This window comes from Nothobranchius furzeri, chromosome 4 (assembly GCF_043380555.1).
Source record: "Nothobranchius furzeri strain GRZ-AD chromosome 4, NfurGRZ-RIMD1, whole genome shotgun sequence".
NCBI lineage: Eukaryota > Metazoa > Chordata > Actinopteri > Cyprinodontiformes > Nothobranchiidae > Nothobranchius > Nothobranchius furzeri.
In genome coordinates, this window is record NC_091744.1 from 46,197,717 (window position 1) to 46,210,268 (window position 12,552).

Here is a 12,552-nt window from a genome sequence, read left to right on the forward strand (position 1 = left end):
TTTATCAGTTAAAATGAATAATTACTATGATTAAAATGGCCCAAATTGCTTTGATGTGTAAAATAAATTCTAAAAGTATAAATAAAGTGATATTAAGGCAGACTTGATGTGATAATCCCAAACGTTCTGCTCAGACCTCCTGCTCTCCTCATTCTCACAGACTCTCACGTTCATGCATTATCAGCATTTTCTTGAACAGCGACTTTTTACCCTTCTCCACTCCTCCATTGTGTTTTCTCTCCATCTAGATTGTGATTATAACGACACACACCAGTGCACCGAGCAACTGGGAGCGGGTGTCTCATGATGTAACCATGTCCTGAAGGAAATTCAGATGAGCCACAGAGCTACGTGTTTTAACGGGATGGTAGTTCAAACTCCCTCTGACTTTATTTGCCAAATTCAGCAAGGGCAAAAGTGCCTGATGGCTGCAGAGCAGAAACTGCAGGTTGACACCTGTGCCATCTCTAGTAGAAGCGTGAATCTGCAGCAGGTGTACCTTTCTCATTGGCCCGGTCGAGAAAGGTGTATGATTGGTCAGTCCTCGTGCACGTTTGTCTGATCTCTGAATTGTGTGTAGTGAAACTCTAATTTCCCTCTGGGATTAATAAAGTATCTTTGATTGATTGATGCGCAGATTATCATTCTCTTTCCTTGCTTTCGGAAGAATGGTTCACAGCGCAAATTGTTCTTTTATGCTAATCTGCAGGGAATATCTACAAGAAAGTTCTACAAAAAGTAGCAACGGGTCCTCAGATATGTTGCTAAGTTTGTTGCTAGGCGCTTTTCGGAGAACAAGTACTTGAGGGGTGTTGAAAAGTCGTTAGGAACAGCGACAAAGTTGATCAGTTGGCAACACTGCCTCTCAAGCTGCCGCTAAACCACAGATAGCAAATGCTACAGACTATCCCTTTTTTTCCCCCCGCATCCTGTCTGGCTGTGAAGCAAGCAGAATTGATGTCTGAATGCTGGTAACAAGCCTTACAGTTTTACTCTCAGGTGGAGCATCAAAGCGTCTGCTTTTAATGTCACACCTGATACTTAAAACTTTATTGTTGTTGTTTTTTGAATGCTTTATAATTTCAATCAGACACGGAGACAGAGGTGAAAGAGAAAGGAAGAGACAAAAAGGGGGGGGGGGGGGGGGTCCCACAAAAATAAACAATCAATGATGATCAAGAGTCTGCTTCTAGACCTGCAGAAAAGGGACACACAACAATACCACTAGAGCAAGCTATCACTGCGTCAACCTGATGAGGAAATATAAAATCAACATTGTTTTACTGAACAATCACACGATAATAAATCACAGTGCATTTAGTGCCAACCACAGCCTTAAGACCTGTGTTGAATGTGCCCAAGCCCATACTTTTGAGAGCACCATGTGAGCACCTGTGTGTGTACACGCACTTGTTTATGTAAGGTTTCTCTATAAAAGCGTCCAATAGAGAGTGTGAGGGACCACAGATCTGCCCCCAAAAGATGTGTAGGAGATGGAGGGAGCCTCTATGTCCCAGAGATCCAGGAGCTGCCCCAGAGCACAGGGACCCCAAGGAGACTGTAACCAGAAAAGCCCCAGGCCCCTCTCGAGAGGCATAGAGGATTGCCAGCAGCCGGCAGAGTCCCGGGAGATATCAGCGGCAAGCCCACAGGCCCGCCTTCAGCCTCCCACCCCCAAGCCGGCTAAGCCCAGAACCCAGCAACCCGGGACCCGGGACCCAGGGGCGACCAGCCCCGCCGGAGACCCAACAGAGACCAGGGACCCAGACCCCACCAGGCAGCCACCGGGATCGATCAGGCAGACTCCAAAAATCTTAAACCCCCTGACCAGGGAACCGCAAACACACAGGCAGACCAATGCACCACACTCCACACCAAATGTGGCGGGGGAGGGGAGGCGTAGATGTATAGCAGCACAAGAAGTCCCAGGAGAGGGGAGGAGTCCAAGACCTCACCTGACATATACAGTCATACACAGACACAGTCTGTACAGGAATACAGAGGCAATCACAGTAAAAATGCCAGGGATCATTCCACAGGACCAGGGCATTGCAGGAGAATGCATGAATAAGCTATTTTGAATGTCTATACATGTACTGGTTGTTAAACTTCCTTATAGTTTCTTTAAGAGCGCTGTAATCCACCCACTTCTTAAAAACCCAATCTTGATCCATCTCTCCATAGCAGCTTCTGACCCATCTCTAAACATCCGTTCATCTCCAAGATCTTGGAAAACTCACAGCTGCTCTTGATGAACATAACAGGTTTTCGTACAGTTCATTCCACTGAAACAGCTTTTCTTAGGCCGTTACTTTGTTCATTTTTTACACAGCTTAGTAAAAAATATTTTTTTACCTGACGTGTTTCGGATAATGACTATAGCCATCGTCACAGATTGTCAGTGTTGGTGGCATCACTTCCACCGGGGACAGGCAACAGAGGACAGTGTCCCCTCTACTGCCCGCATCCTTGCTGATGACACTGTTCTATGCGTGATCCAATGTGAATACTCCATCGTCTCTGTTCATGGTTTTGTGTCCACGTCTCCTTATTTCTATCACTTCTTTGATCCATCTTTTGTCTTTTTTGTTGTTTTGTGTATATGATCCGTGTACTGTCCGTCCATCATATGGTTTTCCCTTGTCCAGTGGTCTGTTACAGCTGATTTCTTTATTGCACTTTCTGCTTCTTATTTTGTTGATTTACAACACTGTAGATAGATGTTCTGCTGTCCAAAAAAAAGGTCACACATTCTAATATTTTTGTTGGACCGCTTTTAGCTTTATTTCCAGTTAGCTTCTGCAACGTCACCAGATTTATTTCCATCCAGTGTTGCATTAATGTTTCAGCAAAATCTTGCACTGATGATGGTAGAGTCTGACTGCTGCACAAAGCCTTCTCCAGCACATCCCAAAGATTCTCAATGAGGTTAAGGCCTGGATTCTATGGTGGCCCATCCATGTGTGAAAATGATGCCTCATGCTCCCTGAACCACTCTTTCACTATCTGAGGATTGTAGCATCATGAATGTCCTGTTTTTGACCTAAAGGTCATGATCTGCTGTGTCTGCTCGAGCAGAGACATAACGTTTCTGACAGCCAAATCTACATGAGATAGTGGCCAAGGTCTTTCCTGCACTCTTCTCACCTGAACTGCTTCACCTTTGGCACCAAGATGAAGACGAAGAACTCTTTTGATAAACACATAATCAACATCTTTGTTATTACCAATAATAATGTGAGCCCAATGTTCTATCAACCTGTGAAATGACAATGTTATTACTTGATATTATAATCCTGTGATCAGTAGTATTTTACAAGTAATTATAATTTTGGACATTTGCTCTAGACACTGATGACACGTAATATTAAAAGTCACATGACACATTTCCTTTTGTCTGACCCAATCAGAACCTTCATTTCTGGGGCTAGGCGTGGTTATCTGTGGTGTTTGTATAAACCCTCTTTTGCATGTCAAATTCTGATTCGCCAGTAAACCAAAATATGACAATTATAAAAACTATCCTGCGCCACCTTTTCTTTAGTTCAAGCGTTCTAGAGAAGTCTCTGACAGGCCATCCAGGGTTCTTCTTCAGCCAAAAGAACCTCAGAAGAGCTGGATAAAATCTGTTGCACGTTACACCTGACCGCAACTGTTCCTTCAGAATAAAAGCTGAACCTCACGACCCCTTCAGGGTCTCGGAGTGATAACCTGTCGTGACCTGGAAGCATTCCAAGACTAGTTTGGTCGGCACCGCTGCTTTTCTACCAGCTTCGGTACCAAAGAGGGTCCACGAGGACCTCGGCATTCTGGATCTAAACGGAGGCTTCCCCTGGGGTACGTAGACCAACAGATGGTGTTTCATGTATGTTATAAATCTCCTACTAAAGTTTAGAGCGAAACATTCACTCCCACTCAGAACTAACCGCTTTTCCGGATCTGCTAGTTCTGAATAACACTCCACACACACCACCATCATATCACATCTCACTCCACCTTAGTTCCATCAGTACACAGAGTGTTAAAGTTAGTCTCGTTGAAATTGTGTAGAAATAAATTTCTTAACTATTTTAAACCTGACTCTCTTTCCTCTGAGTTAATACGAAGTGTTGCTTAATCCCTGCAATAAAAAGTTCTGATCTTCTGGTTAAAACAGTCAAAGATCCATCAGATTGATATTTCAAATTCCGATGGAATCTCACATGGTTCTTATGGTTCATAAGTAAGATGTAAATGATCCATTCTTTACAGGATTCACTATGTGAATCCTGGCATTTTCATCTTGGAATATGCCCGTGCCATCAGGGAAGATGGAATAACCTGGTCATTCAGCATATTCTGGTAGTCAGCTGACCTCATTCTTGGAGCACATCCTGTTGCTGAACCTAGACCTGACCAACTGCAGCAAGACCAGATCATAGCACTGCCCCCACAGGCTTGTACAGTAGGCACTAGGCATGATGGCTGCATCACTTCATCTGCCTCCTTCTTACCCTGATGCACCATCACTCTGGAACAGGTCCATCTGGACTCATCAGACCAGTTTTTAATAAAGCGTTGGACAGTTCTTTACCCAGTTTTAGTCGTTTCTACAATCTCCTTAGATGTTGTCTCTGCTTGATGCCAATGAGCTGGCCCCACAAGTTGCGCTGAATATTGTCCCAATTCTAGTTCCATATAAAAGCAAACATTCATTCAGAAACATGAAACTTTTGTTTTGTAACTAGCAGACTTCCAAATTGAAAAAATCAAAGTACAAGTTTCAAATCAAAACTCACAAAACACACATTTCATTCTACAGGTACAAACCTCACATCCTACAATGTTACGGATCATTTTGTCTCGATTCTAGCGCCAGTGGGAGGAACTTGGATGGAACCAATGAGAGCACGACTCTTAGCTACCAATCACGTTTCTCGAATTCCTGTCCAATCACTGGGAGAGGAGGGCAGGGTTTTGTCAGAGCTGTAAAGAGTTACGACACTCCAAGACTCCTATGGAATGGGGAAGTCACGTGGTTCATGTAGTTTCGAATAGTTCCAAACAGCCCCACTGCTGCATTGACTGCAGTTCATTTCAACTATTCGGTGTTTCGGAAGGATTTTCTCTGGTAAGTTGGTGAAATGTCATCATTTTGTTGCATTGTGAAACGTTAGCTAACCGCTTCGCTGTCTCCTCACAGAACAAGGCTATCATATCCCAGCATGCTTTGCGTGCCGGCTGTGGATTTTCAACAGGCAGAGAAAATGGGGAGAGCTACGAAGTTTTAAACGTAAGTTTGTTAAAAACTAGCCGTAGAAATCTAAAAAGCTTAAAGCGGTTCAGTTTATAGACATTTTTTGTTTGTATATTTGTTCTTTAAATTACATTTTAGGCAGAAATCAGCCAGAACGAGTTTGTATCGCGGGTCCCAGTTATTCCTGTGTGTGTGTGTGTGTGTGTGTGTGTGTGTGTGTGTGTGTGTGTGTGTGTGTGTGTGTGTGTGTGGTGAATTAAACTTGTCATTTGTTTTAAGGACAACGGAGCAAAGAAGCGTTTTTATTAAGCTTAGAGGTGAAGAGTGAAGCTGTTTACACACAACCACAGAAGTTCTTCTGTGAAAAGTAGTTTTACATTCGGGGATTTACACAGCTGACACGTTTTAATGAAGTAAAAAGTTTGTGTGAAGAATATAATTTTTATCTTCTCGTGTGGATAAATGTAAAAATGTGTTTATTGCCTTTTTGTCACCTGTGGTCTCTGATTTTCTCTGTAGGACTGCAGGTGTCCAGGGTCAGAAGAGGCTTTACCTGTCCTGGGAGAGAGGCCTTCTACTGTCATCATGTTAATGTTATTTAGCTGTTTGATATTTGAACACATTTATTAAAACAAATACTAACTGATAACTCTTTCTGGTCATTGATTTTATCACCAGTTTTATTATTACAGATGTTTTTGAACATGTTACATGAACAGAAAATGAAAAGATGGTAAGGAGACAAGATTATTTATAATAGGTTACACTTATTTACAGATCAAAACCAGTATGGACCAGTTATGTACGGTTAAAGCAGGATTAACCTGAGTGACTCTTCCTGGATCGTTTATTTAAACTGAGTGAGCAGGAAGTCTTTAACAGTGCAGCTGGATCTGCTGCAGGAGGATCCAGACGTGGATGGAGGGCTGGAGCAGACCTGTGGCTGAAAGTTTCTGGCCAGAGGAACATCATACAGGACGGTCTGCTGAGAGAGCTTTGGGACGCTTCCTCTCACTGTCCACTCCATCGTCCATCTACAGGGCCTGCTGGGCTGGCTCAGACGACGGCTGTTACATCTCTGTGAATGACTTGCCTGTTAACAGTAGTGGTGGTCTGCTGGTACCTCCTGCTGGACAGAGCTCCACTGACCTCCTCCACACACATCTTCCTCAGGCTCATCCTCCCGACCCACAACTTCACCAGCACAGATGCAGATGTTCAGCACAGTGCATGCTGACCTGTAATAGATTAAATAAGAGTTTGGTTTTTTATAGAAAAATGTAAAACAAAACATAACCTGCAGTACACTGGTTCTGTTCAGTTTAAAGAAAAGCAGCAGGGAAAACTACAGAGAATTTACATTTTTAAGATAGATCTAATCATTATTAGGCTTAAGTTGAATAAACAAATGCACATTGAAAACACTTCAATGCTATTTTATTAAAAAGCCTGTTTTTTAAAACGTTTTACCCTCATTTGATGCAAAATAAGTTCTAAGGTCCAATTTACATTAGAAAACATCCTACTGCATTCAACATTTATAATGCATTTGGTTTATATGAATTACCTACATGATAATACCCTGTAGAAATGTGTTGTGTACGTTTAACAAGTTCATTCTGTAGCGTAAAACATACATGAAACCATCTAAAGTTAACATGTAAGTCCTGAAAGCTTCTAGAATAAACAAAGTTACTTTACCTGAAAACATTTGTGAACAAACGCTGCTGATGGACATGAAGCTGCTGCAGCTCCTTAATATTCCTGCTCCATTTTCGAATTCAGCTGAATTCGGACAGTCTAGCCTTCACCTCTACGGTGGCCCGTAGGTCCCGTCACAGCCGTGGCGGCAGCTACACACAAAGTAAAAATGCTAAAGCTAGAGAAAATGGAGCAGGAATATTAAGGAGCTACAGCAGCTTCACGTCCATCAGCAGCGTTTGTTCACAAATGTTTTCAGGTAAAGTAACTTTGTTTATTCTAGAAGCTTTCAGGACTTACATGTTAACTTTAGATGGTTTCATGTATGTTTTAAGCTACAGAATGAACTTGTTAAACATACACAACACATTTCTACAGAGTATTATCATGTAGGTAGTTAATATAAACCAAATGCATTATAAATGTTGAATGCAGTAGGATGTTTTCTAATGTAAACTGGACCTTAGAACTTATTTTGCATCAAATGAGGGTAAAACGTTTTAAAAAACAGGCTTTTTAATAAAATAGCATTGAACTGTTTTCAATGTGCACTTGTTTATTCAACTTAAGCCTAATAATGATTAGATCTGTCTTAAAAATGTAAATTCTTTGTAGTTTTTATTTAACTATTCCCTGCTGCTTTTCTTCAAACTGAACAGAACCAGTGTACTGCAGGTTATGTTTTGTTTTACATTTTTCTATAAAAAACCAAACTCTTATTTAATCTATTACAGGTCAGCATGCACTGTGCTGCACATCTGCATTGGTGCTGGTGAAGTTGTGGGTCGGGAGGATGAGCCTGAGGAAGATGTGTGTGGAGGTCAGAGGTGCTCTGTCCTGCAGGAGGTACCAGCAGACCACCACTACTGTTAACAGGCAAGTCATTCACAGAGATGTAACAGCCGTCGTCTGAGCCAGCCCAGCGGTCCCTGTAGATGGACGATGGAGTGGACAGTGAGAGGAAGTGTCCCAAAGCTCTCTCTGCAGACCGTCCTGTATGATGTTCCTCTGGCCAGAAACTTTCAGCCACAGGTCTGCTCCAGCCCTCCATCCACGTCTGGATCCTCCTGCAGCAGATCCAGCTGCACTGTTAAAGACTTCCTGCTCACTCAGTTTAAATAAATGATCCAGGAAGAGTCACTCAGGTTAATCCTGCTTTAACCGTACATAACTGGTCCATACTGGTTTTGATCTGTAAATAAGTGTAACGTATTATAAATAATCTTGTCTCCTTACCATCTTTTCATTTTCTGTTCATGTAACATGTTCAAAAACATCTGTAATAATAAAACTGGTGATAAAATCAATGACCAGAAAGAGTTATCAGTTAGTATTTGTTTTAATAAATGTGTTCAAATATCAAACAGCTAAATAACATTAACATGATGACAGTAGAAGGCCTCTCTCCCAGGACAGGTAAAGCCTCTTCTGACCCTGGACACCTGCAGTCCTACAGAGAAAATCAGAGACCACAGGTGACAAAAAGGCAATAAACACATTTTTACATTCATCCACACGAGAAGATAAAACTGTTATTCTTCACACAAACTTTTTACTTCATTAAAACGTGTCAGCTGTGTAAATCCCCGAATGTAAAACTACTTTTCACAGAAGAACTTCTGTGGTTGTGTGTAAACAGCTTCACTCTTCACCTCTAAGCTTAATAAAAACGCTTCTTTGCTCCGTTGTCCTTAAAACAAATGACAAGTTTAATTCGCCACACACACGCACGCACGCACGCACACACACACACACACACACACACACACACAGGAATAACTGGGACCCGCGATACAAACTCGTTCTGGCTGATTTCTGCCTAAAATGTAATTTAAAGAACAAAATACAAACAAAAAATGTCTATAAACTGAACCGCTTTAAGCTTTTTAGAATTCTACGGCTAGTTTTTAACAAACTTACGTTTAAAACTTCGTAGCTCTCCTCATTTTCTCTGCCTGTTGAAAATCCACAGCCGGCGCGCAAAGCATGCTGGGATATGATAGCCTTGTTCTGTGAGGAGACGAAGCGGTTAGCTAACGCTTCACAATGCAACAAAATGATGACATTTCACCAACTTACCGGAGAAAATCCTTCCGAAACACCGAATAGTTGAAATGAACTGCAGTCAATGCAGCAGCGGGGCTGTTTGGAACTATTCGAAACTACATGAACCACGTGACTTCCCCATTCCATAGGAGTCTTGGAGTGTCGTAACTCTTTACAGCTCTGACAAAACCCTGCCCTCCTCTCCCAGTGATTGGACAGGAATTCGAGAAACGTGATTGGTAGCTAAGAGTCGTGCTCTCATTGGTTCCACCCAAGTTCCTCCCACTGGCGCTAGAATCGAGACAAAATGATCCGTAACATTGTAGGATGTGAGGTTTGTACCTGTAGAATGAAATGTGTGTTTTGTGAGTTTTGATTTGAAACTTGTACTTTGATTTTTTCAATTTGGAAGTCTGCTAGTTACAAAACAAAAGTTTCATGTTTCTGAATGAATGTTTGCTTTTACAAAATAAAAAATACATGTACAAAATACAATGTTCCTGTTACAAAACAAGAATACAAGTACGACTTGAGAATTACAAGTTACAAATCCAAAGTTACAAGTTACAAATCCAAAGTTACATGTGATGAAACATGTTTGCAGTTACAAAACTTGGTACAAGTTACGCTGAATATTGTCCCAATTCCAGTTCCATACTTTTACAAAATAAAAAATACATGTACAAAATACAATGTTCCTGTTACAAAACAAGAGTACAAGTACGAATTGAGAATTACAAGTTACGAATCCAAAGTTACAAGTTACGAATCCAAAGTTACAAGTTACGAATCCAAAGTTACAAGTTACGAATCCAAAGTTACATGTGATGAAACATGTTTGCAGTTACAAAACGTGGTACAAGTTACGCTGAATATTGTCCCAATTCTAGTTCCACACAGTAGGGGTTAAATAACCTGCTGCAGCTGAAAGATAATCACCCATGCAGCAGTTATCCAACAGGAGGTTCCAGCTTATTTGCTTAGTTAAATTCAGATGGTGACTCTTTTTGGATTTAGACAAAATGCGTTGTTTGTCACATAAGTACACGGTGACAATGTCATCACAAAGAGGCCTGTGATCCTGGTACACAATGCTCTTTTACCACCTATTCATTTGCATACTGTTAGAATTCAGCTTGGAGTATTTATGTATAGTTTCAACTCCCAAAATCCCAGGGCAACAAGCTTTTTGTTAGATTAGCATAACACGGAGAACTTAGAGTAAATCTAACCAGTCTTGTAAATAGTAGGACACAACAAACAGAAGAAAAGAGACTAAATGGGAAAAAGTAACTAAACTAGGTGACATAACTAGAATACACACAAAAATTGGACAGGTGCACAGATGTGATACCGCTAATAAACTAGCATGATGCTCTTGTGATCTTCACTTCAGATCTTCAGTTTTTATCACTCCAACAAAAATCAAATCAACCTCCAGTGGTGATTCATCACTGTTTAGCCTCATCACAATGCAAAAGAAAACCATGAAATCTTTTCCACTAGAAAGCACTGAGCAGTGTACTGAGACGAATGGTAGTTCTTATTTTATGGTGTTGTATAGAAGCTAGCATGTAGCATTGACAGCATCAACACTGGCAAGGTTTAATGCCTTGTTTGGTCACGGTAAAACACTAAATCTCCTAACACGTGAGAAATATTTTGTAAGAGATGCAGCTGTCATATTCTGACACTTAAATGCTAAAAGCTTTTGCTTTGCGGCTCACAGTTCTCAGCATTACCTTTATTTCTGCAAAAACTGACCAAACGCTACGTTGTTCACTCAGCTTGGCTAAGCTCTGAGGAGACAGCTGTAGCCCAGAGTAGGTGAGAGGGACTCAAAGCTAAAATGTAAATGGACTAAAGAGGAAATATTGTGTTGTCCATTTTTGTCAATATTTTAGTTGCACAAATGAATGTTACTCTTGGGCAACTGTTTCAGTGGGAATTAATAACCGTGACTGCATCATTTTCACGAAACTATCTGTGGCTGATGTCCTTAATCTATTAGACCAATAAAAAAAAAGCCTTTAGGTCCCTGGGGACTTTTTAAAAATGTTTTAAAATGTAGTTATTCTGAAATTTGACCAACTTTACTTGTGCTTCGGAGAGCCGGGTGTCATTTCTATGTGATATCAAGCATTAACGTGGGTCACATTTTATGGTTTTCAACTGTATCAACCACAAAACTTCTGAAATAACCCGTAGTAATGTTTCCAGTCCCTTGGGACCAGCAGATGTTTGGTAGAACTGTATTATGGGCTGTGCTTAAATCGGATGCTCTCTGATGCGTCTCTGAAGCTAAGGCAAAAAGTTCTTCTCTGCATCATCTCAACATTTCTTAAGTAGGATTAAATTAGCCAAACTCACCCATTCTTTTTGCTAGCAACTGAAAGATGAAGTGTTTCCTTTGGAATTCATAGTAAAAGTGTGTGGTTCTTGCGTTGCGTCCCTCTGCTCTCTTTCATTGGCTGGCCTAGTCTTGATCCCTCTTTGCGTCTCGTCTTAGAGACCAGCTCTTACAACCACCGCCAAAGCTTTCTGGAGTGAGACTGCTCAGAGTCTCAACCTAACTGGGCTTATGGGTTGTTCTTAAGGAGGAAAAGTCCACATCCCACTGTCACTCAAACAGGCAAGCATAGTTTTGACTGGGCTGCCATCCAAACAGACATGAAACTATTCTATTTCGGTCTGCCATATGAGCAGCGGAGCAGTTCAGAGGAGGGGGTACGACTCTGTGGTTGAGCGTGTAATTGCAGAGTGACCTGTTATGGTGAGACGTAATTGCAGGCCTCATCAGATGGAAAGAAAATGCCAACAAGACAAGGTAAAGAACTTTTAAATAATACTTTGGAAAAAATGAAGCAAAACAGACCACATGAATACAGCAGAAGCTGGGTTCCAGATGTAACAGGAAAGAATGGGAGGGGAGGAGAAGAAGAGGAGGGACGGACAGAAAATGGAGCCAGATGAAGAAAATGCCATGGCAGCAGAACAAAGTTCCACTTCTGACTCACTGAAAAGGTGTTTACCTTCCCAGGAACAGTCCCAGAGAAGGAAAGAGCGACCTGGGAAGGTGAGGGATGTCGGAAATGTGTTTGTGTTGTTCCTGGATCTTTACCATAAGTTCTCCTGGGCGTCTGGTTTCACCTCAGCCTTGAAAATGACTGCCTCATGGAAAAAGTGGGAGCTTCAAAAATGCAGGAAAGAAAACAAAAGTATAAACGACAGCCGGCTGGTTCCCATTACAGCAAAGATCAAGCTGGTCAGGGCTGCTTCAGCTCCCATTGTGTGATTCTGATGAATAATGATAATGTGATTATGTGATGTGCATGGATTCACAGGCACACCCATGTGTATAGAAAATCCCTTTATGCTATAGAGAGGTAATAAATATTAGTTCAAGCTCAAACTCTCAATGAAAGCAGCTAATTTCCTCATAAATTCATACCTAATTTCCTGGCAAAGCACACCCACCTCTTTTAAGAAAGCTTAAAAACACATATTTCTGTCTGAAGGCAACGGTCAGCTATAGGCTGTGCACACACTGGGTTTTTGTTAAACTGAAC

At 41.4% G+C, this 12,552-nt stretch overlaps 1 protein-coding gene across 1 annotated transcript in view; it reads right to left on the bottom strand.

The window, feature by feature from the left end:
- The window catches only part of LOC107373636 (INSC spindle orientation adaptor protein), a 122,631-nt gene extending 110,695 nt beyond the window's left edge, over window positions 1–11,936 (bottom strand). The window contains exon 1 of the mRNA XM_054737500.2: window positions 11,354–11,936. The gene's annotated coding sequence lies outside the window, so the exon portion shown is untranslated. The remainder of the gene's footprint in view (window positions 1–11,353) is intronic.
- Window positions 11,937–12,552: the final 616 nt, after the last annotated feature.